We start from the raw sequence: 22,946 nt of genomic DNA, 5'->3' as shown, positions 1-22,946 counted from the left end.
CACATTAAAGACACAATATTTTGCTACTGTACATTAGATTCCACGTCTTTCCCCAAGATGTTCTTGGTTAGGAAGTAATACACGTGTATGTAAATTGAGCCTTTATTTCTAAATTCTGTATCTAGGCTCGTTTCTCAAGTGACTCCCAAAGGATGTGCTGTGTCAGGGCAGCTGTGCCACACAGACAGCAGAGGAGCAGCCTCTGCCTTTCTGGTAGCAAACCATCTGGGGAGCCCGGCAGGAGGGAGCCCCTCTGGCAACTGAGGGGCAGCGGACAAAGTGGGAGACATCCAGCATTTTTTTTTTATGGCACTGCTGACAGTCTGCGCTGGACAGGGTCAGTGTGTTTTGGGAGAAACTGCTGCATGTGGCTGTTTTTAATTGAGAAAAAAAGTATGTCCTTGATACTGAAGTTTTGTGAGATGTTTCTCTGTACAGATGAATCACTGCTACTGTGTGGAGCCTATCCAGAAGCAAAGCTCTGTGTATAATAGCATTTGATCAGGATCCTCATAATAAGATGATGTGTCATGTATAAAATCATCAGTGGTTTGGATGTGTAGCTGCTTGTGGGTACATCTAGGTATTTATTTTAGAAGCAAAAACTGCCAAAAGCTGCTATAAAATCTTTGATCAACTGCAGCATGTAACTGTGAGGAAATCATTAAACTATTCCATAACCTTCAGCATAGGCCATTGGTTGATTAAAGTAATTTGGAACTTTCTCTTGCAAAAAAATAATGTGATGCACCTTATTTCTGTGTACTGATATTAAGTATGTGTTCTAAGAGGATCATAACCCTAAACAATTGCCTTAATATACGACTGAATAAGGTAGGTATGGCTATTTCTGGTGCACCGAGGAGAATAAGAAAGGTTTCAATGTTAAGTATATTATAACAAATTGAATTATTTGAAGCATTACTCTTGCAAATATTGAGTTAAATGAGCAAAATACCTTTATGTGTAGATAGGTTTTCAGGTCATTAGTGATTTCCAAACTTCAGATAGTTATAGATCAGTAACTATGGTGACATTAAACAGTAAACAACCTATTTATTTTTGGTGGTTGGAGGAGGAGTTGCATGCTGATCTGCTGTGTTCAAAATATGATGCTAACAAATGGAAAACTTGATTTAAGAAAGATTAAGCTACATACTAGAAAATGCCCCTTAGAGGGACTGCAAGCCACAAAGTAATGTTTGAAAAGCTATGACTATAAAATGTAAGTCAAGTTTACATTTTAAAAGTACTTGTATGTCACAGAATCCTGCTTATTTTTACCAAGTGAAACTATTTGATATCGATTTGATATCTAGATTTCTCTGAAAAATAAAAAAAGTAAATCTCTAACTGCATGAACAAGAAACTTTAAACTCTCTCCTCTCCATTAGGTCAGCATTTTAGCCTAAATTCTTGATTTATTTACTCATAGCATATTTTAATTATACTTTCTTTTAACCAGTTTATAGTAAATAAATCTCTTCCGAATCACCATTTGAAACTTTTGGGGCTTGACCAAGGAAGACTTCTGTTCTTTAACACCTTTTTTATTCGCTAGTAGTGGTAAGAAAACTCGACTTCAGTAGAACTGAGCAGAATATGCAGTAGGCACTTCTGCTGGCTTTCCTTCATCTTCTGAGGGTGCCCCGCTCCTGGCCCCTTCTCCATTTTGTTTTCCTTTCTCGCTTGTGCTCTCTCTTGACCTCGCTCTGAGGCCGTGGCTACACAAGACACTGGTAGGATCAGAAAACGCCACCATTGGATTAAGGTGTGAGTGCAGAAGTCAGGAAAAAGACTGCAAGGGTAGCGGGAAAGAGAGGGTCTACTGTCCTGTCTGTAGAATAATAGAATAATCTTACACTGGGGTTTAAGGTTTTGTACAGATTGTTCAACATATAATACTGAAAGATGATGAGACTGTTAAAAAAAATCACAAAAAATAATATTTAAAAGCCCTCCCACGGTGAAATGGTAAGCAGGCTCCATACAGAATTACTGTTTTGCTTCCAATTTTCTGAGTTTGGAACAGGTTTGTCTAAGATAAACCCTTGAAAAACATGGATCACAATTTAACTATTAAACAATCCTTACAAATAATTGCATTTTATTTATTTGTAAGAAATGATATTTCTGATCAGTGTGTAGTTTCCCCTTTTCATTCAGAAATTGACCTTAACTTCGTATTTTGCAGTAATGACATTTTAAAACCTTACATTAATGTATTTAACTAAAGTCTTGGTGTTAGTATTTTGAATTCAGCATTCTGTAGAACAGTGTTGTCATTTACAGGCTAAAGTAGAGAGTATTTCTACTTTTTGTGATTAAAATATACTTACATATAGTCATTTGATTAAATGAGCAGGCTACTTTAAAGTGCTCTGGAGGGTGCTTCTGTGAACATGTAGGAGAAGTTCATGTGCCTGTTATTCTTATCTCTCCAAAGTCATATTCATCTTTTATTTCCTTGGATTTTAACACTTCTAACTGTTAACACCTTATGCATCTGACCATCGGAGAGGTATTCTGCAGTCAGGATTAAATTTTCGTGTTTAGCGGTGTGCACCCTCTCTGTGTGCAATGAGGGTGGGACATTGCTTGTTTCACAAGTTTTGTACAGGATTTGCTTATAAAATCTCTTGAAGACTCTGCTGAAGTGACTTAAAATAGTCTTTTAAGAGAAAATAATTGTCTTTCATTGATTCGTAATTTTTTATACCTATAGGACTGCTTTCTAAACATGTCTGACTATGGGTTCAGTTTCTCAGTTCCTGTTCATTGATTACATTGAAAAGTTGTGCAGAAATGACTGTCCGTGTTTAGTACGGGAACAAAATTAAGAAATGCAAGAGAGGATTGCTGCTGAGCTGTGCTCACTCACATACCAGGGCACAGGTTTTTGGTTAAATTGAGGCACCAGCCAGGTAACTGTCCTTACTGAAGACACCTACGTGGTCAGTAGCAGAAAGTCTGCCATGTCTTAGTAACCAGCTTAGTATTACTCATCTTGTGGGCTTTGAGCCTGTACCTTGTAGTGAATAAGCCAGGGTCAGGAGCAGGCTGGGGCAGTGGCTTGTGATCTTCCATGTAGTAGGAGAGATGACATGTTCTCGCTCAGCTTTTTTTCCCCGTAGCGACAACTACACCTCGTGCAGAAGAGCATTTGCTAGGCATTGCTCCAGTAGGCAGCTTGAAAACAGCTGCCCTCTGCGGTTTCTTGGGGAAAAGAGTATGGGGAAAGAAAAAGTTTGGCTAGATGGATGTTAAATTATGCTGTGCCATCTTGCCTCAGGGCCGGAGAATGATCCCTGACTTATTTAATTAGCGGTGCATTCGTAGCCCAAGACCCTGAGGGGCAGAGGGGTAGAAGAGACTTAGTGGCTGCCAGCAGACGTAGTCAGGGCTCCATGAATCACGATACTTTTATGGTAACAGTAAAATTTTTGTAGCGCATACTGTTCTGCTGATTTGTATTCCTTTTCTCTTCACCTTCCTATTTCTTCCTGTTTATTAAGAGATCACAAAGATGGCCTGTAGGTATTTTATTTTGTTTCCAAAAGGGTTAGACATCACTTAGTTAAAAAAAAAAGAAAAAAAAAAAAAAAAAAAAAAAGGTTGAGAAGCCCTACAGTGGGTAGGTAAACCTGTGCAGCAGTTAGCTTGTAGTTTCTTAGTGTCTCAGAACTGTGTTTTAGTGGAAGCAGCTCTGGTGCCTGTGGATTGATGTCAATCATATTTTATCAATAATAGTCTATTATAAATAATTTTAGATTAACTTCTTTACAGTATGCAAAAAAAGTTAATTTTCTCTTCTTTTAGATAACACATTTGAAAAAGAGTATTCATGTTGTTAATAGTGAATTAACAGGTCATTTAATAGAATAGAGATCTTTTTGTTAGAAATACAGATGGCTAATCAACTTTTTTTCTAAGGACAATTCTGGAATATATCTACCCCATGCAAGCAGCATGGCGTTTGGGAAGGTGGAATCACTGGTTTTTTTGGCAGCTGTGGGGTTTTGTGTCAGCTTGAAGCAAGGGTAGAACTCTGTCCTGAGTTATGTACTGTTTGATGTGATTGAGTGAAGTACTTGTGCAATGTGGGAGGTAACAGCAATTCACTGAGTACATGTGCAAATGCCATGTGTGGATGCAGTGACTCATGTTAATGCAATTATCTCATTGTAATTGAGTTAAGTACAATTGATTTAACAGTAGTGAAGATGAGCCCACTCTTACAGACTAACTAAAATGTGAATTCATATTTGATTGTCAAGGTTACTGATTCTTGCAGGATGCTGAAAACTTTCTTCATAATACAGTGAAGGAAGAATGTGCTTAACTTCAGCCGTATCCTCAGTCCATGTGGAGCTTCTCTAGGCTGGTGGTTTTCATTTCCTTGCATATATTTTGTAGATACTATGTGAGCTGTAGATACTGCATTTTCTGCAGAGTGGGAAGGATCAGCACCTTGTGCACAGTACCATTCCGTTGGTTTTGTTATTTTGTAGGCTGAGCTCTGGTATTGATGTAGCATTATCTGTTCTTGTCACTTCATTACTTTTTTTTTTTTTTTTAATTTCATGGCAATGATTTTTAAAGACCCAGGGTGCATTGCTCAGTAATCTTAATCTTTACTCAAAAATATTTTTCATTCATGCTTTGTATTACTTTCTATTTATTAAGAAACTCAGCCCTTTACCCACAATTACTTAGTGATCACCATCTCAAACTCAGCATGTTAGCATTTAGTAATTATGGTTTTGAAGGCAGTGGATGTATCAGCTGCAGTGTGAAGATGGTACAGGAAAGGGCTTGAAAAATGGCCTGACTATTTTGATTGGCTTATCTGTTCATCAGAAGCACACAGAAGTTTTGATGCAAAATCAGATATATCAGATACAAATTGTATAGGTACGATCACGTTGCATCAATACAAACAGTTTTATTACCCAGTGGAGCTTTATTTTCATTTTGAATAACTCTTTATTTGCACAGAGAAGTCTGTACTGGTATTTGCAGTTACTGGTGAAAGGTTTTGTCACAAACTCCAGATTTTTCATCAAGAGTTCCCTTGTATTCCTTTGAATTCTGAATGTAGTATGTGATTTTACTTGAATGGAACATGCCAGGGAGAAAACTGGTTTTTAAGTTATTACTTCCTAAATTTCATGGACTCTTGGGTGGTTTGGATGACAGGTACTCTGAAGATATGGCTTGACAATACAGTTTAGCCCATCAGATGGCTAGCTGCATTAGAAGGAGTGGTCTCATGTGCTTTGCTCTTCTAGCAGTGGCCCCAGCTCCACAATGATTCCATATAGCCAGCTAAACCAGCGATATATATATATATAAAAAAAGTTCTTTTGTAGAATTTATTTTGTGCTAGCTTAGCTACCTTAACTAGCAATGAGTCAGACAAATGCCAGAGGTGGTACAATGGAGGGGGATAGGAATCTGCATCTGGAGTTGGGAAGAGAATGGGGCTGCTCTCTTTTGGAGCAGCAAGATAAAAGATTGGTTTCCATGTAGTAACGTCAAACTGTGGAGTTGATATTACTCAGATGATATAATCTGCATGGCCACCTCATTTCTTGGTGAGTCAAACTACAGGTCAATTCTATGGGTACTACTAGGTACAATTTAGAGATAATTTCCTTTCCTGAAAGGGACATCATTTAAATAAAATGACATTAATGAGTTTATATGACTAATTCTAATATTTTGGTTTTGTTGTCATTCTAGAAATGCTCAGTTTCTGAACTAAAATGCCCTGTTTATATAGAAATATCATACCTTCCTGTCTTTGTCCATGCATAATCCTAGGAATTTGTTAAGATATTATAGATTCAGACTACTGTATGAAGACCCAGGTATTTTTTTTACATGCACAGTTAGTGTGTAATGTAATTTACTTTTAATTTTTTTTAAAGACTAAAATGTCATATTTCATCCAAAAAACCTGCCTGTGTAGCTTTTCATATTAAGTGAAGTGGAGCAGAACACAATAGGGGCAAAACAAGTGATTGTGAGTATACTATAGTATAAAACATAGATTAGTCTGTGTTGTAAATCTAAGCACATTATTAAGCATATTACCATTTTTTTCGTAAGAAATTCCAGTTAAGCTAAACTGTTCTGTTAAAACAGGATAAGGAAGTTAAAAAATAATGCTGATATTTAGATAGAATGTGATTAAGTCAAAAGATTCAAGATTTGGAGGGAGGCCATATTAAAACCATTTATGCAGTATTACTGTTTGATGTAAAAAAATGTACACAGAACAGAAACAACAACTGTGTATAGAGATGACACTTAAGTATGACAGTTATTTAGTGTTTTACTGGACTGTTCTTACTTGGAAAGTCACTGGCGAGCTTCCTTTCACTACCCTGACCATCATACACTTACTTGACTGATCATACGTAGCTGGTTCTGTGTCCCTTTCACCAGACAACAAATGATTTTGCGACTGGTTTTGATTTGTTGTGATAAGCCTTTATTCTGTAATTCTCTATAGTATCAGGCAATGAGCAATGGTAGAGACCAGAAGATTAGATAAGTGTATTTTTGTTATTTCCCATGAGAGATCTCTGTGGTTTAGGTGTCTTTGAGAACACTTCATAGTATACTTTTTATTCAATGGCAAAACCAGCTTCAAAAAGTTTCAGACACTCATTTTCCTTCTGTACCATTTCAAAAGTGGGCAGAGGGATTGTTAGTTTTTAAAAGCTTCGTCTAAAGGACAGCGAAGCTACGCAAACGGGTCATAAATCAGCCTAAATGCGTGGAGCAGGGATGCAACAAATGAGGAAGTTCACAGCTTCCCCTATAGAGTAGCTTTGCCAGAACAGAAAATATTAATGGAAGTACATCTTCTGATTCAGATAAAGAAAAGGAAAATGAGATTTTTGACTAGGACTGACCTGAATAGGTATAACAAATAACAGCAGTACAATTACATCAACAGACGTAAGTGCCCATTCTTACACTTAAAGAAGACTTTTCAGTCAGGTTAGGTAATGTTATTTAAGACTGAAAAAAACCACTTATGCCACGTCAAGGTATCCATGTGGTGGTTTTTACAGGTTTAACTGTAAATCTGCAGTTGAATGGAAAATATGAACATTATACTGATATAAGATTTCTTGCATCTTCAACTGCTCCTAGTTCTAGTTGCTTACAGGAAGAAGCCTGGGGTCTTGAGTCTGTGGAGAATCATGCATCACATAGCTCTGTATACATTATGGTGTACCTTTTCTGTGAATGGGGGGGCCTCCAGCTAAAGAAAACCGTGCTTTTTAAAATATCTTAACTTCCTGCCAAGAGTTGTCCCCTCCCACCTCTTTTCAAATTTCTCATGCTTATTGTTAAGCCTTAGGGGCTCAGTTCTCTGGGAAAACTGAGGATGATTAATCAAGCTAATTTGTATTATCTTTAAAAAAACAAACTATCTAACTTCAATTTTGTGTAGTCGTGACTTTCAGTTCTCTTTTTAACCTTTTCTGGAATTTCATACTTCAGAAATATCTTGCCTGTCTGCACCACAGACATTTATGCACCTGATTAATCTCCAGTTATTTTTGAGATAGGAAATATTCCTGTGTCCATAAAACAAAGCCAACCGCAAGAAATCCCAAATGGTATATAAACTGCAGAAATTTCACAGGTGACTAATCATGAACATAATCTTAGGCTTTTCATGCATTCTTAACATGACTATTCACATGACTGAGTGGTCATGTGTAAGCGGTCTGGGAGGTGCCAGAGTAGTATATAGGTATAAAGAAAACTATTTTTTCATTTGTTCTTAAGCTCTATTAATTGGGGCATGTGTTTAAGAAAGTGAGACAGATTATATAGGATTGACCTCAAAATGGTTCACATCTGCTCACCTAAACACGTTTGAAAATCTCACAAATTTTTTCCTGAATCACTGTCCAGGAGCAGAGTATTTCCTGAGCCTGTGTGATCCTGTAGACTGAATTATACTGTCTGTATTTTGGAAGAGGTTGCTGTCGTTCAGTCCCAACTGTCCTGTGCAAGTTTCTCCCCTGGGGTGTGGAAGCACACTCTGAATATGCTTCAAGCTCTTGATGTCTGGTCTGCTGACTGGCTACACTAGTGTAGCAGTGTTTTCTGGTGCTCCACAGGCTGCCAAGCTTTTACGTGTTGGATTGTGCAGCCTCACATCCACACTTTGATAGACAATATAATCGTGTTCTGTAACAACGACAAGGAGGTACAAAAGCTTTGTCTTTTCTTCTTTACCCTGCTGTGTGAGGCAGTGGTCAGCCTCTGGAACTGGTGCATTTCCTCTTCATGTCCACAGCCATTAGCAGTTTGTTTTTTGAACCTTCAGAATACCAAATAGCTTTAGCAGGTTAAATCTGTCTGCGTAATGAACAGAAGTGCAAGGGCTCCACCACAAAAGATTTTCCTAGACTGTTGCTGTCTAATTAGGGACATGTTTATTGTGTTATCCAAAGCTCTGAAACATTTTTTCTAGAGGAGGTCTTAGCTTCACCTTGGTATCAATGCCTTCTTTGTCCTGTGGTCAATGAAATTCTTACCTGCTCGTTTATTTATGCCTTCGATCCTATACATGTTTTGTAAGAGGAAACGAAACTCTTCATTGTTCATATTTCAATCTGCCCAAGGGCAGGTCTGCTGCTCAGTTCTTCCTTGTGCATCAAAGTGGGATCCCAGGGCTCTCAGGCCTTTTCTCTCACGATGATGGAAGATGGGCCATCCAGATCTATATTTCATGTATTTCATAGTACGGAGCCTGGATAACTCCTGAAAACTGGTTGAAACCTCTTCCTGCGTATCTATAGCAGGGAGAATTCTGCCAAAACTATCTGAGGGTGGAAAAAATTTTGTCTGAGTGAGCGAAATCTCACTCGACTTAAAAGTGAGTGTGTGCTCCAGCTATCCAAGCTGGGTGAAAATAAAGCACGATGGTCTATGTCGTGTTCTGACCACAGGTCTTCTCTAACTCTGTATTTCAGTAGTGATGGGGCTCTAGCCAAGGTGGAGAATGAACAGCCTTTCAGGTAGGATTGCCACGTGTGCTGTTGACAATCTGTTTGCCACTACTCATTCTCATTAAAGATATTATGGGGCGGGGGGGATGGCAGATGATGCGGGCAGTGGTAGCAAATCTTCCGTATATAGTGTTCTGAGGATTCACTCTCAGTTTCTACTCAAGGTTTTCCTGTTATTTCACTTAACATTTTCATCTACCATCTTCCCAAAGCCTCATTTACCAAGAGCTGAGTCATTCCCGCATATGTAGGATGTAATGATAGCTTTGTTTTTTCGACTTTTCCTGGTGAGCTTGCTTTGCTATGTCTCCACAGCTATCTGTCACTATAACTGAAAGTGAAAATATAATAGTTGCTATACAAAGACTGTATAAATGGATGCTGGCCCATGCTCTGATTAATCTACAGGTAATGATTACAGCTAATTTAACCAGAGCCCAAGTAATTGCTTGGTAGCCTTTCTTCCGCCATGCTTTTATTTCCAATTCTGTTATCTTCCTCTCCAAATGGACTGTCTCGGAGGAAGCTGCTGGCGAGAGGGTGTGTTTGACTTGTAACCACTTTTCTACCTAGATACTTTTTGGTGGAATGAGAGGTGCATTAGCACTGTGCACACTGAAGTAGTAAGTGCTGAGCACAGATATTGTCAGTCAACAGAGTTCTTGGAGGCGTGTGTCCATGTGCACGTTTTGCTTCTTTCCCACATGTCCCTTGAAATTCTGTAGTTCATCCTTTAAATATAGGACAGAGAAGCCTGTAACACTGAATGCGGAAAGGTGCTGGGCATGTGTGTCCAGTGTAGGTACTGTGTAGGTACTGCCTGGGAGAAAAGCCTTTGTGATTAAATAGTTTTGAGGTTAAATAGTTTGAGGTGCCTGAGTTCAGGCAGTTGCAGAACTGAACTTACTAGCAATTACTTTTTTCCGTCAGCAAGAAGTTTTCAGCTAACCTATTATACTTCGTAATGGGTGCTTGGTGTGGCATAATGTTTAGTTTTGCCTCTGATTCGTCTATTTCATAAACCCAGGTTGTGGTGTTTCCTTCAAGTTGCACGCAGGTAAGTGCGTGCACATGTGCACACACACACAAACTGAGGAAAAGCTAATTTTGTGCAGTCAATGAGAAAAATGCAGAGAATTCTGAAGTTGAAGTTGCATCTAGGAAGTTGCAGCTGCAACTCTACCCGCTCCTTTTATTTATCTCACTTTAATGTGTATTTATTTGATTACATGATCACCTATTACTCCCCCTGTAACACAATATATCATGCTTTCTTCAACTACTGAGGGTTGTGTCTTACATGGTAACCAATAAATATGTACCAGTGCACATTGGATCATAAGATATGTTACTGACAAGAATTTAAATAATAATACACAGAATTAGTTATATTTCCTACAACTCAACTCTGTTTTTTGCATCTTAGTTATTGTGTGATGTACATCTGGTTTTAACCTGTTGAGCTCTCTGACTAAAAAAAAAAAAAAAAAAAAAAAAAAAAAAAAGAATTTGGGTTTTTGGGTTTACTTGTAGTATTAAAAGCAAACAATGAAGAGAGCAGGCAACTTTTATAGAATTGCCCATAGAAGAGTAAAATAGATCATAAAGATTTCAAGCTATATTCTGTTTAGCATGAGGTTCAGGTTTTTTAGCCGTTGGTAGAGGTATTTTTGGTTGGTTGGTTTTTTTTGGCTTAGTTGCTTTTACTGATGATAAGTCTGTGAGATGAGACAGTGGCATTAATACGGCAAAACAATGCAAACATAAATATATTGTAATGAAAGGACTTAAATTTTTATAGCTATGCTTTTTTTTTACACATGTAGAATGTATTGTTGTTAGGAAGAAAAGTTTCCAGCCAGAACTGAGAGGAATAAAATCAATAAATAGAGAAATGTTCTATTGTTATTACTGACAGCTACAATATAAATAAAGTTCTTAGAAGTTAAGAAAACATAACTGTTACAAAGCCAGTATCCTTCATCTTGTGATACCCTGTTCTGAAAAGGACATTTAGAAGATGCTCTTTGTCACTCATCATTCATAAAACAGAATTTAATTGATAGGATAGAATCTGTACTTCTAATTTGGAGGGAGTCTCTGTGGAGATACTAGAAATTTGAGTGTGTTGCACATAGAACTGGTACCCTATGTAAGAATATGCTTTTAGTTTAAAGATTAATGCAGACGAGTGCGCATCTCAGTCATATTGAAAGGATATTACTAGATGATGCAGTTAGACTGCAAAATTTGTGTTTGGAAGGATTTCCATTGTGGAATATTTGCTGTATTATAGTTACATTATAACTAGTCACTTGTCTGTATTTATTAATGAGATGCGTCTATTATGTTTGATATGTAAGAAACTCACACAGGCAAAGAAATTCAAAAGCTGATGCCTCTGGGTCTCTTCTCCTCCCATTAGTGTTGATGAGAGCTGTGTTAACAGATTGGAAGGGGAATTGTCCTTAAGGAATCCCTTTGTGCCTTTGTGCTGCAGTTTGTCTGACCCTCTTGCAGGAGGCCTCAGAAAAAAATGGATTTCTTTGGGTTAGTGTTGTAGAATTAGGGCATAAAAATGACAGACTCAGTATTGGAGTCTTAAGTAATATTTAAGTAACAGTATCTTGTAATGTCTAATCTGAACCAAAGACAATATTACTGTTCTTATTTTCATTAATGTGCTGTTTGCATGATTCTCCAGTTTCACAATTACTTCCTCAATAAGTATAAGTCTATAGAAAGGGATTATTTTAAGAGTCAAGCTTTTCAGGTATTTCTGAATATCTATTGCACTACATGATGCTACTAAATTTAATTTTTTTTTGTAGTTAAAATCCTTTGTCTTGTGCAATAAAAATGACTTCAATGTGCCTGCTATTTGCTATAGAAGGATTTTGCCTTAAATACTATTATTCTATCAGAGTAAGTTCCGAGGAATTTCACTGAATCATGGGATGCATCCTTTGTGGCAGAATACAGCTTACACTGTGGTAACAGAATTGTATCACAACCAATCTTTTCCATCTGTTTTGAAAATGCAACTATTTAGATAATTGTATTGCTCAGTTAAATTATAAATTAAATGCTCTCCAAAATAATATTTTAAAGGTGCTGCTAAGTTCAACTTACTTTTTGAACCATCAATGCTATCTTCTTCTACTGTTAGGTATTTCTAAAAATAATTAATTTAAAGTCACCCACTCATTTCCTGTTATATCCAGACTCTGTTAGAGACTACTAGTTTCACTGCACTCTAGTACCTTTAAACTGTAGTGTATTTAGATGATCCATCATTCCCCTCCCCCCCCACCAAAAAAAAGAAAATGATAAAGATTTAGAAGATAAAATGACTTTGTGCTCATTCTTCTTTCAGGACAGAAGTGTTCTTTTATATCTGAATGAGCTAATCAAGAGTTGTAGTTCTGAGAAAATTGTATCTAAGATATAACTGACTATAGTTTTTAGATAGGATTAATGGGATATATCAATACTAAGTACTTGATTTAAAAAAAAGAATAATTAGTGCATAATCTGCAATGGAAGGAATAGCCAGGGAGGATCAACCATGATAAAAATTATATACAGAAATACGAGAGAACTTGAATCCTAGGTCAGGGGTTGTTAATGCTGCATAGTTGCTGCTGTTTTTTTTTGTTTTTTTTTTTTTTTTTTTCATTTGTTACAAAAGTAAATTAAGCATTTTGGTTTTACATCAGAGATAACATTGTAAAAATAATTGTTCCTTTAAAAAAAAGCTCCAGTTTAAAAGTTCAGCCTATTTTTGAGCAATTACATTCTAACCCCGCTAATTTTGTCAGATATTCCTGTCTTATTTTTCTGTGCATGAAGTCATGTTAGTGATTTTGTTTTTAAGTAGATATTCTAATCAATATTTGGTTTCTCTTTTTATATTGGCATTCAATTTAATCAAATTAAAAAAATAATTAGTAAGTGTAGGTTCCGACTTCCAAACACTTTAGCACCAATGGTCTATTGCCCATTGATAAATGATGTCTTCTTGTATAATTTGTGCAGGATCTTGCACAGTGAAACTCCAGTTCTGAATGGGGTGGTGCGAATATCTGTATTCTAAAAGCAAAAACAATATTGGCCCAAAAGTTTGAGAATAGTTTGCAAAAAGTTCTTATTTCCAAGATAAAAGATTTTTATCTTGGGATTGCTTAGGTCATCATTGCTCCCAGTTGGCTAAGATATCATCTGTGCTCACTCAGTCCGCTGCTTGCAGTAGTTTGCAGATGGCTTTCTTAAGAATGAGAGGAGTTCCCTGAAGCACAGAGGGGCGTTAGCCTACCACAGGTGACGGGTAGCTGTGGTGGTGAGAGGACGGTTCTTCATGGCTCCAGCCCGCAGGTGGCTGGGCCCACCAGTGGAGGTGATGGCTGGAGCACTGCTAACACGTACCCACAGCGGGCTGTGGGCCCAGCTCCTGGGCCTTCACAGCCTGGGAGAGCATCTGAAATCTGCTGTACAGCAGCTTCAAGACACTTTGGCCACTCTAACTGTTAGCCACCTCTTCTCCGCAGATTGGCTTCCCCTTCCCTTTTAGCTTCCCTGAACTTGAATCTTCAGTTATGCTGTTGCCGCAGCCCACAAGGAGCAGGCTGTCCTGCCTTGGGGTTTTAGCAGGATCCAACCCTTCTCCATCCCTGCCCATTGGGCAAGTCAGGTTGCTGGCTCCCAGCATGATCCAGCCATGCTTCTCTCACCTCGCTCTATCCTTTCTCATTCCTACATTTGCACCCCAACTTCCTGTTCACAAGATCCTTTCTGACCTTGGTATGCTTTAACCTGTCTCTATCAGTATGACCCAGCTACCCCCCCCCCAAGACTGCAAAGCTGATGGCAGCTACCCTGCTATGCCAGGGAAGAAAGAGGCAGGTCAGTGTAATGAGGATATTTTCTGTCAAGAGGCGAGGATAAGCTGAACCGTTTTATCCAGGTTCCAGGTTCCATCTGTACAGCTAATTTGCTGAACCAGTTGTATGAAATGCCTTTTTCTCTCAACATTAGTCTGTGGTGGCTTGTAAGCTACTGTAATCAACGGTCTTAGCTGTCAGTTTACCACTGAGATGTTAGACACTCAGTTTTCTCATGCAAAGCTAAAATGCCAAAATGTGAAGGAACCTTTCTGTCTGCGTTTCCCTGGTGCTAGATTTCTATGCTGCTTTTTCCCTTAAAGATTAAGGACAGCTTCCTGAGAGAGTGATGTTAAGGATTTGCAGCAAGAAAACTTGACCTTTTTTTTTAGGCCACTGTCATGCAGGGAAAGGAAAAGATGTGTGTGCAAGGAGATATCCTGCTACAGCTGAATTAGCACAGCACAACTTGGGCCTGATTTCTTTTTAATTATATCCAGTCTCTTGGGATGCTAGGATGTGGTAAGGCAGATGGATAGGAAAACTTATATGCTAAAACATTTTGTGGCATAGGGCATTGTCATTCCCAGGCATGGAGGGATGTAGAGGAGCACACGAATGAAGTTTATAGACATAGGCAGGAGGGGAAAACAGGTACTGAGGTTGGTCCTGAAGATGCGATTAGCAACTGTAGAAGCGTGTAGTCAATCTGGACGAACTGGAGTCTCAATGCCACACCTTCCTCCAGGAAAAAAAAGAGAAAAGAAAAAGGTCTAGGACTTTGTTTGATACTTCCTTTCTTCAGATAATAGAACAAGAGCTGCAAGAACTGCTTCTTTTGATCTCTGCCTGGAAGGTTTGGGCTATTTTGACACAAGGGCAAATTGAAATATACTCTGCCCAGGTTGACACTAAAAAAAAATATGCTGCTCACCATTGTCATGATGTTTTTAGTGTACTGCCCTCAGGGAAAGAGTTAAAACATGCCCACTGTCTAGCCCTTCCTGTTTTCTCCCCAGTCAGAAAGGTCTGTGCCTGAGAGTTTGCTGGACTGAATTGAATAAAAGGGTGCCTTCGAGTGCCTGTTAATGTGGACCCTGGGGGCTCTTGTTTCATGCAGGAAGAAAAAGAACCTCCTCCTAATGAAAACAGAAAAGAGGATAACCTGCCCTATTTAATGATTGCATAAAAGGTCATGTTCGCTTGTTCCTAATCTTCGTAGAAAGACCCTTTGGGTTTCTGCAGGACTGCCTTACAACAACCAAGAGCATCTGTAGCAGAAAATGGGGACTTCTGCTGCATGAAGTGACTGTGATCATATGAACATGGAATAGCTCAGTGGGAGAAAAATAAAGAGAAGGGCCAACATCCAGGCATATCCCTAGGCTCCCTGGAGAAAGGGCATGAAGCCCGTAAAGTCAGCCACCAGTGAAGGAAAGCTCATGAGGAGGCAAAGATGGAGATGTTCGTTTGACCGTTGTGAGACAGTCAAAGAAGAGCTTCTGAGTGGGTGGACTTCTGAGGACATTACAAACCTGCTAGGGTTACTGGTATGCTCTCAGGATGTCCCTGAGGCAATGCAAGTGGCAAACTAGCAAGCTGCTGCCAAAAGAGGCAGTCCTGCTGCGCGTGGCAGTCCCTCCTCTCCTGCCCTAGCTGCACAGCCACGCAGCTGCTTTTGAGGCGTGCTGGTGTTTTTCTGACTCTGCAGGGATCCAGTGCAGCGAGCTGACTCGCAGAAAACACTACGAAGAAACGGTAAACGGTTTTCTATACGGCTTCCTGGGCGAGTGAGGCTGAGGTAGAGGAACAGGAACTGCCTTTTGAATTGGTTGAACTGAACGCTAAAGCTCTACCTTGTGCCTAGCAGGGTTGGTGAGAAAATGCTTAAACTAAGTAATGGGAGAAGAAAACCATCAGCAGAGGCTGGCTCAATTTTCATGCCTGATTTTAAAACACACATGAAGGAAAACTGGATAAATCATAATTGGACAAGTGGTAACAACAAAGAAGAGAAAAAAAATAGTAGTAGAATACCAGTCAAGTAAGTGCTACACTCACAGAAAATTATACTTAATATAGCTACGAAGTGGGGTGAGGTCAGGGAGAAGCAAATAAGATGTTTATTATCCAGATTCTTCTTATTAGTATACAAAACTAGAACAGCTGGTGTTGAACATGTAACTGGATATTATAGAGGCAGTGGAAATACAGTCCAGTAGCATTCATAGCCTGAATACAAATACTGAGAATGAGGCAGAAAGTTAGTAAGATGTCATGAAAGAAGTGGTATCATGTAAAGAAATAAACAGAAGCATGGATACAATAGACTCTGTTTGGTCAAAATCACTTTGGGAAGTAATTCTAAATGACCTGTTGTAGACCTCTAGGTTAGGATTTATGTACAGATAATATAATAATATTATGAGAGAGAAGCACCAATGGTGTTGTGTAATATTGTAGGCTACTTAGGCTAGATTTATGTTTAAACACAAATGTTTATTATAATGATGTGGTATTTCTGCATATGACAGTCAATAGTTTTCTTCCCAAAACAATAATTCAGAATATAAATAATGCTGTTTTGGTTTTGGAAAGAATTGAAGACTTTACAGAACTGATCTAAAAAAAAAAGAAAGAAAAAAGACAAAATATGGACTGGATTAATTTGGTTTAAATTAAATGAGATGATGAAAAGTCAGTGACTTAATTTTTTTCAAAGGCATGATTTTAAGAGAAATGATGAGCAAAACTGAGTGAGCTAAAGTACTTTAGACTTAAATAGAGAAAAAGCTTTGACTATCTGAAGTCTGAATACCAAGTAATTAAAAAGGAAAAGAATTCTGGGGAAAATTACCCAGATCTTTTGAGCAGAGAACCTTCTCCTAGGAAGGAAATTGGCAGTAAAAAAGTGATATGAGAGGAAGGAGTAGATTATCAAAGAAAGTGGTCGTGGAGGTCAGAAAGTATCATGGTGAAACAAGAACTGAAAATGTTAAGTGGAGTTAGAATTTACTAAGATCCTCAGAGTTAAAGAAGTTAGTAAAAGTTTCTTTAGATATAAAAAATAAATGGAGAAAAAAAGAAATCAGGCCGCTGTATGGGAAGGGTGGTTTTGAATTAAAGTGAGCCTATTGTACAAAAACTAAGTAAATATCTTTGCACACTTCTCAGTAAGAAGAGTATGGCAACAGTGATAGGATGATTAGTGGGAATGAAGTTATGAAAATGACTGCATTTGAGGTGGGAATTCAAGACACAGAAAAAAACTCTAAGTAAATAAGAATGTGAGTTAGTGTTGCACCAGCTGCATTACAGCAACTGCATACATACCACTTCTTTCCCAGTAAATATCAAGTAACTTGAAATAGCTTATTCTATCCAGGAAATATTGTGTTCTAGTAATATACAGCCAAAATGTAAATCTTTGAGAAATGCAGAGTGTTTCATAGCTTTATTTTTTAAATAAATTTTCAGTTGAAATCTTCCTATATAGTATGCTGAGCTTTACAGAAAAAAATCTAGTATTGCAGTTCGTTCTCGCTTGTGGATTTTTCCTTTTTACCTATAATATGAAGGAAAACATTTTAATCTCAGTAGTTACAATTTGCTTTGGTACATGTGCAGTACATACTTTGGTGCTCATTCAGCTATTCCTCAAACATATTTGTCTCACTGAACAACAGAAATGTGTTGTTTTTTCCTCTTCCTCATGTACTCCACCCCCCCCCCCATTTTTTTTAATGGAGTTTGTTTCCCGTCAGATTAGTGGGTTAAATTGGTTTATGGGGAAGACAGAAGTGCCAGATTTGATGCAAGATAAGCTTCCTCCAGCAAAAAGCCCTTTAGTTCAGTGGAAGCGAGGAAGAGGAGGGAGCAATGAAGTTGTTGGATGGCTTATGAGTACCCAGCCTTAGCTTTCTGTGTTAATCAAAGGTATGTGTTGCCTTTTGAGAGGCTATTGTTTAATGTGGATTTTTTTGGTTTAATTTTGGAGTTTCTTTGTTTGCTTTAGCATTCTATCTGCAAAAATACATTATCTTCGCAAACCTTTAAAGTTAGTGGACTCTTGCAGCCATACCTGTATCATGCAATTTACGCTGTTTTGCAACACTTCCACTAACATTTACAGTGCACAATAATTACATTCTTCTGTTTATGACCTAATACAGGTAAGAACACTTGTACAGATCCAGTGTTAATTGTTTTACCTCTGTGTCCTTTTACTCTGTGTGGTAGAACAGTCTTCAGAATTACTCCTGAGATTGCTAACTCCAGACAGAACCATACAGGATGGTTTTGGAGAGAATTTCTTCCAGTGTTCAGTGCAGTTGAGCTTTCCTTCATGTCTGAATTTAATTGTAATTAATTTGTAGAGATAAAACATTTTCTTACTTAGCAGGCATATAAATGGCAACTGGCCATGGTACCAACCGATCAAAAGGAAGACAGATACGGAAAGCAAACTATTCTAAGCTGAATTGCCCCTAGATAACATTTTTTTTCCTTAAGAATTTCATGTCTACAACAGCAGTTGTGTAAGGCCCTGTTTAGAAATGACAAAAAAATAAATTTTGCAGAGGAGCTTATTGGGAACCTGTTCTGCCTTCCCTGCACACGTTGATAGAAGTTATGTGCACTTACTAAGAGGGGAATAGACTCCTGTGATGAGCTTTAATTCCAAAGCTGCTTTTGTAGAAGGAAGTGAGAGTTGTAAGCACTTCCTGACGCTGCCAAGAAAATGGTAATTTTCTTTGCAACACAGATTGCTAATACAGATTGTATTTATTATAGATCTTTTTTGTTTGTCTCAGACTAGGGAATACTTTTCAAGAACTTAAGGGTATTGGGGGTTTGTTGTTGCTGAGACTCTTACAAAATTGCTAGCTTTTTGAGCAAAGCTGTTGCTTTTGACAGAGATACGTGAGACTATTATAGGCCAAACTGAAAAGAAATATTAAGATAACCTAAAAAAACCCAAAAAACAAACAACAACAAAAAAAACCTCAAAAGCCTATCACAGTAAAAAAAAGGGGGGGGGCGCGGAACAAGCACCAATCTGAAATCACTATATTGGCTGCAGGTAAAAATAACAACAAAGTCTATGACAGCTGAGAGAAAGGGGGAAAAGCATGTTGCTTTTAATTTTGCCTTTGTTAATTGGCCATGTGCCCATATACCCTATTCATGTCTCCAGGAATGGTTCACTGACTTGAAGCTCTGGCTGACTTTAATTGTGTGGGGTTTATTTATTTAAGTAACATGAGTAAAATATCGAGCTAGTCAGAGCTTCTTAACGTTTGATTTAAATAGTAAACTTCACATTTTTTTTTTCTAAGTCTTTTAAAGCCTGTGTCCCTCTTAATTTTTCTTATATTTTTTGCTGGTTTCCAAAAGCCATCTTTTCAATGTGGATTTGAATTGTTTTGCACCTTCAAAGAATCTCGCTGAGGGCTGGCTGACAGCATAGTATATATTTACACAATGTCAGCAACAAATCCATCTATAACATTGAAACAAACTGTTGAGCTATATTAAAGGACGGTACTATGCAAGTCATTTGGATTTTTTTCCTCTATTTTTGGCATTTCTCTTTTTGGAAAAGCAAACATGCAGAAAATTACATTTGCATAATACATGATTTATCAAAACATGGTAGTTTTTTCCATAGTCTTGTTTTTTTAAATTAGAAAAATCCTCTTGTAAATATTGTGGGTTGTTTGGAAATTAAAGTTCTGCAGCTAAAGCAGTGAAATGAGAAAAATAAAAGCATTTTACAATAATAATGCCCTATTTTAGGTTAGGGGTTTCTGCCTTTTACTGTACTTTTTTTCTTTTCAAGTAAAGTAGAATACTAATGATTTGTGCATATCATATGTCAGCATCTTGGAGTTTGTTTTGTAAGCAGTGAAACCTGGAAAGGGAAAATGCATAAGCCTTGCTGTAGATTTAAATCTCTCTTCATTAAGTTGTAATTAAAAATAGACAAAAACATCCATGGCGTCTTTGGTCTTATTGGGAAATATTGCTTTCTGCTTGAGGTTCCCTTGTGATTAGCACAGATCTGTGTTGCAATGACTGTCTTATTTTGGAACATTTAACCATATACATTTGCCTGGGACAAAACACGTTTTGTATAGTTCTGTCCTCTTGCAAAGATCTCCCCTTGTGACCGCTGCAGAACTGGGAGGTGTGGATAGACCTATGGATGGGTTCATTCCGCAGGCAAAATCTGTCATTTCAGGCGATGGGTGGTGGGGTCATCTCCTGCACAGACGCTGAGCTTCCATGTTTCTTCGTTGTGATCTTGCTGCCCTTACTGCTGTTCAGACATTTTGCCATGGAGCCCTTCCTCGGAGCGATGCTGCCTTCCTGGGTGGTTTTGCTTTATCAGTTTATAGAGAATTCCTGTCTCCCAGTTCTGCTGGGGGTGTTGCATGCTTCTTTCTTCATACGTTATGCTTTCACTTCCCAAAGTTGCCATGTTTATGGTTCAGGGAGCTGTTACTATACACATTTCTTCTTTCCTGTTCTCCCCCCTGCCTTTTTAGTGCCCAACCTCTCACCTAGAAAGTCAAGTATTTGTCTCCCGCTTAACACTGTTACGACATTTGGTGGAAGAGCCACGTGAACCAGAGCTGCATGGCTGGATAAGCAGAAGTAGCCTTCGTTCTAGCCAATGGAACTGTGTTCTTGCTTATTTTTGACTACTGGAAAAGTTATATAGAATTGAGTCCCTTTTCTCAGACTTACATTTGTAGTTTCTTGTCGCATTATGAGTGATTGCAACTGGGTGGAGTGTGAGAACTCGGCTGGTCTGATACTTGGGTTTTTTGAAGCAAAAGTATGTGTGCTCTCACGTGGTTTCATTGAAATGAATGTTTCCAAGTGCTTTGTAATCATTAGTTTAGTTTGTCACTGCTGTGTGAAATAGACTTTGTAGTAGTGTCCCTCTTTAGGAAGACAGGCAAAGGTTAAGACAGGCAACTCTGTTCCAGAACCAGGAACTGGAATCACATTTTCTAGCCTTGGGTGGGATCCAGATCCAAATTAAGACATCTGAACTATGGAAAAATGTAAGGTGGAAGGGACTTCTGGAGGTCATCTAGTCTGACCTGTTGAAAACAGGGCCTTAGATTTGGTTATTTAGGGCTCTGGTTAGGGCCCTGTCAAGCTGAATCTTAGCTGTTTCCAGGAAGGGAAATTCCATCCAGATACAGGGAAAAACTCTTTGCTGTGAGAACACCTAAACTGAGAAGCCTAGAGAAGTGGTCAAATTTCCCTTCCTGGAAACAGCTAAGATTCAGCTCGACAGGGCCCTAAATAACCTAAAGCAACTTGTACCTGTTCCCTCTTGTCCTGTCCTAAGTGCATCCTATTGAAGAGTATCTGTGTCTTCTGTATGGCTACGTAGGTGTCAATTCTTGTGCTCTGTTAAAAATCAAAGAAGATATGGTGTCAGTGTAGCCTGCAGAGGAAAACATCTGAACAGCTGCCTGGGGTGAGATTTAGATGCCTGAACAGGAGTGTCTAGTGCCATCTGCATGAGGCTGGCAGCTATGACACAGAAGTTACGGGTGACCCATACTCTTCTGAAGAAGCAGGTAGAACTAGCCACAAGTACTCCACAATAACTAAACTGACGCACAATGCCTATGCTTAGCCAACTGATTTCCCAGTCTAGATGTCTTTTAAAACTCACTGAAGGGATTGACTACAGTGATTGCAATAGAAGTTTAAGTGCTGTGGACATGAGAGCATGTGGGCACTTAAATTTTAGATGTCTTAATCTAGTGTTGCATCCTACCTGTCTTGACTTCTGACGTTCTCGGTGTGTTTTCCTTGGAAGACTTAAGATGTGGTGATACAAATAAAGACTGTTTTGTCATACATTCTCATAGGGTGATAAGCAAATTGTTGGTGTCTCTGTGATATGCCTGTACCGTTTTGAAAGAAGTCACAAGCATTTTGTCAAGCCCGAACTGAAGTTGAATCTGCATTATTTGAATATAAGCCTTAATCCCAAGAACAGGTTTTAACCCAGTTTAAGGCCATGCTGGACAACTGAAGTACCCTGACCTGAACGTCTGCTATCGGTCCCTTTTATCCTTGAGAAGCTGTCACGTCCACCACTGGACAGACAGCTGAGCTTCAGATCTTTTCTACAAGGGTCCTGATATCTCATGCTGAAAACGTGGATGAGGTTTGCAGACAGCCTGAGCTCAGACTGCCTCAATGATAGTGTCACGGTGCTGCCGATCTCCTTACAACTGTAATGTAGACGCAGGGATTGTGGTCTCTGTCAGGGATTGCAGCAGACATGGATAGTAGATGTGACTTACACAGTCAAGTGTAAGTGGCTTTTTTGACATGTAGTTGAGTGAGAAGGTGTCTGCGGTGAAGATTCCCTTCTTGACTCTTCAAGAAGGTTCAGCTAAGTGAATGCTGGAGAACTGAGTAAGAATCAATCAAGATACATTTTTCTCTTTGCTATGAAGAGTTCATGAGCAAAGGAAGAAAACATGTTTTGTAACTCTTGTGCAAAACCCAAAAACAAACAAACAAAAAAACCCAAACAGATGTTTGGAAGTTACCAGGGATTTTGTATTACTTTCTGTAAGTCCAGCTGATCTCATTCGTGTAATGCGTAACTTTTAAATAAATGTTTAAATGTTTAAAATAAATGTTTAAAACTTCAGATGTTTAAAATCTTTAGTGCAACCAGTGTCTATCATATTATTTATTTATTTATTTGTCTCACTTAATTTGATGAACATTTCATTTAAGAGTTTGGTTCATCAGATCTGTCCTGGGGTAGAGCTAGTGTTCTACATAATTTGTAGGAATTCAGATTAGAGTAACATTTTCATTACACTAAAATCAACAGCAAGCTCCTATTGACTACAGCCTCTCCTAGACTTTGCTGGTCTAGATCTGGTTTTGTAATACAAAAAGATTTATCTGTATTTGTTTTTATCACTTGCTCTAGTGACAATGATTTTCTTTTCTGTGAATTAAA

The 22,946-nt window shown here is 38.3% G+C and overlaps 1 protein-coding gene across 1 annotated transcript in view; it reads left to right on the top strand.

The window, feature by feature from the left end:
* LIN28B (lin-28 homolog B) overlaps positions 1-22,946 on the top strand; it is a 92,648-nt gene that overhangs the window by 27,301 nt on the left and 42,401 nt on the right. The gene's annotated exons all lie outside the window — the stretch shown is intronic.

Source organism: Rhea pennata, chromosome 3, assembly GCF_028389875.1.
Source record: "Rhea pennata isolate bPtePen1 chromosome 3, bPtePen1.pri, whole genome shotgun sequence".
Lineage (NCBI taxonomy): Eukaryota > Metazoa > Chordata > Aves > Rheiformes > Rheidae > Rhea > Rhea pennata.
Note: the sequence above shows the minus strand (reverse complement) of the source record. Positions and strands in the feature narration are given on the sequence as shown.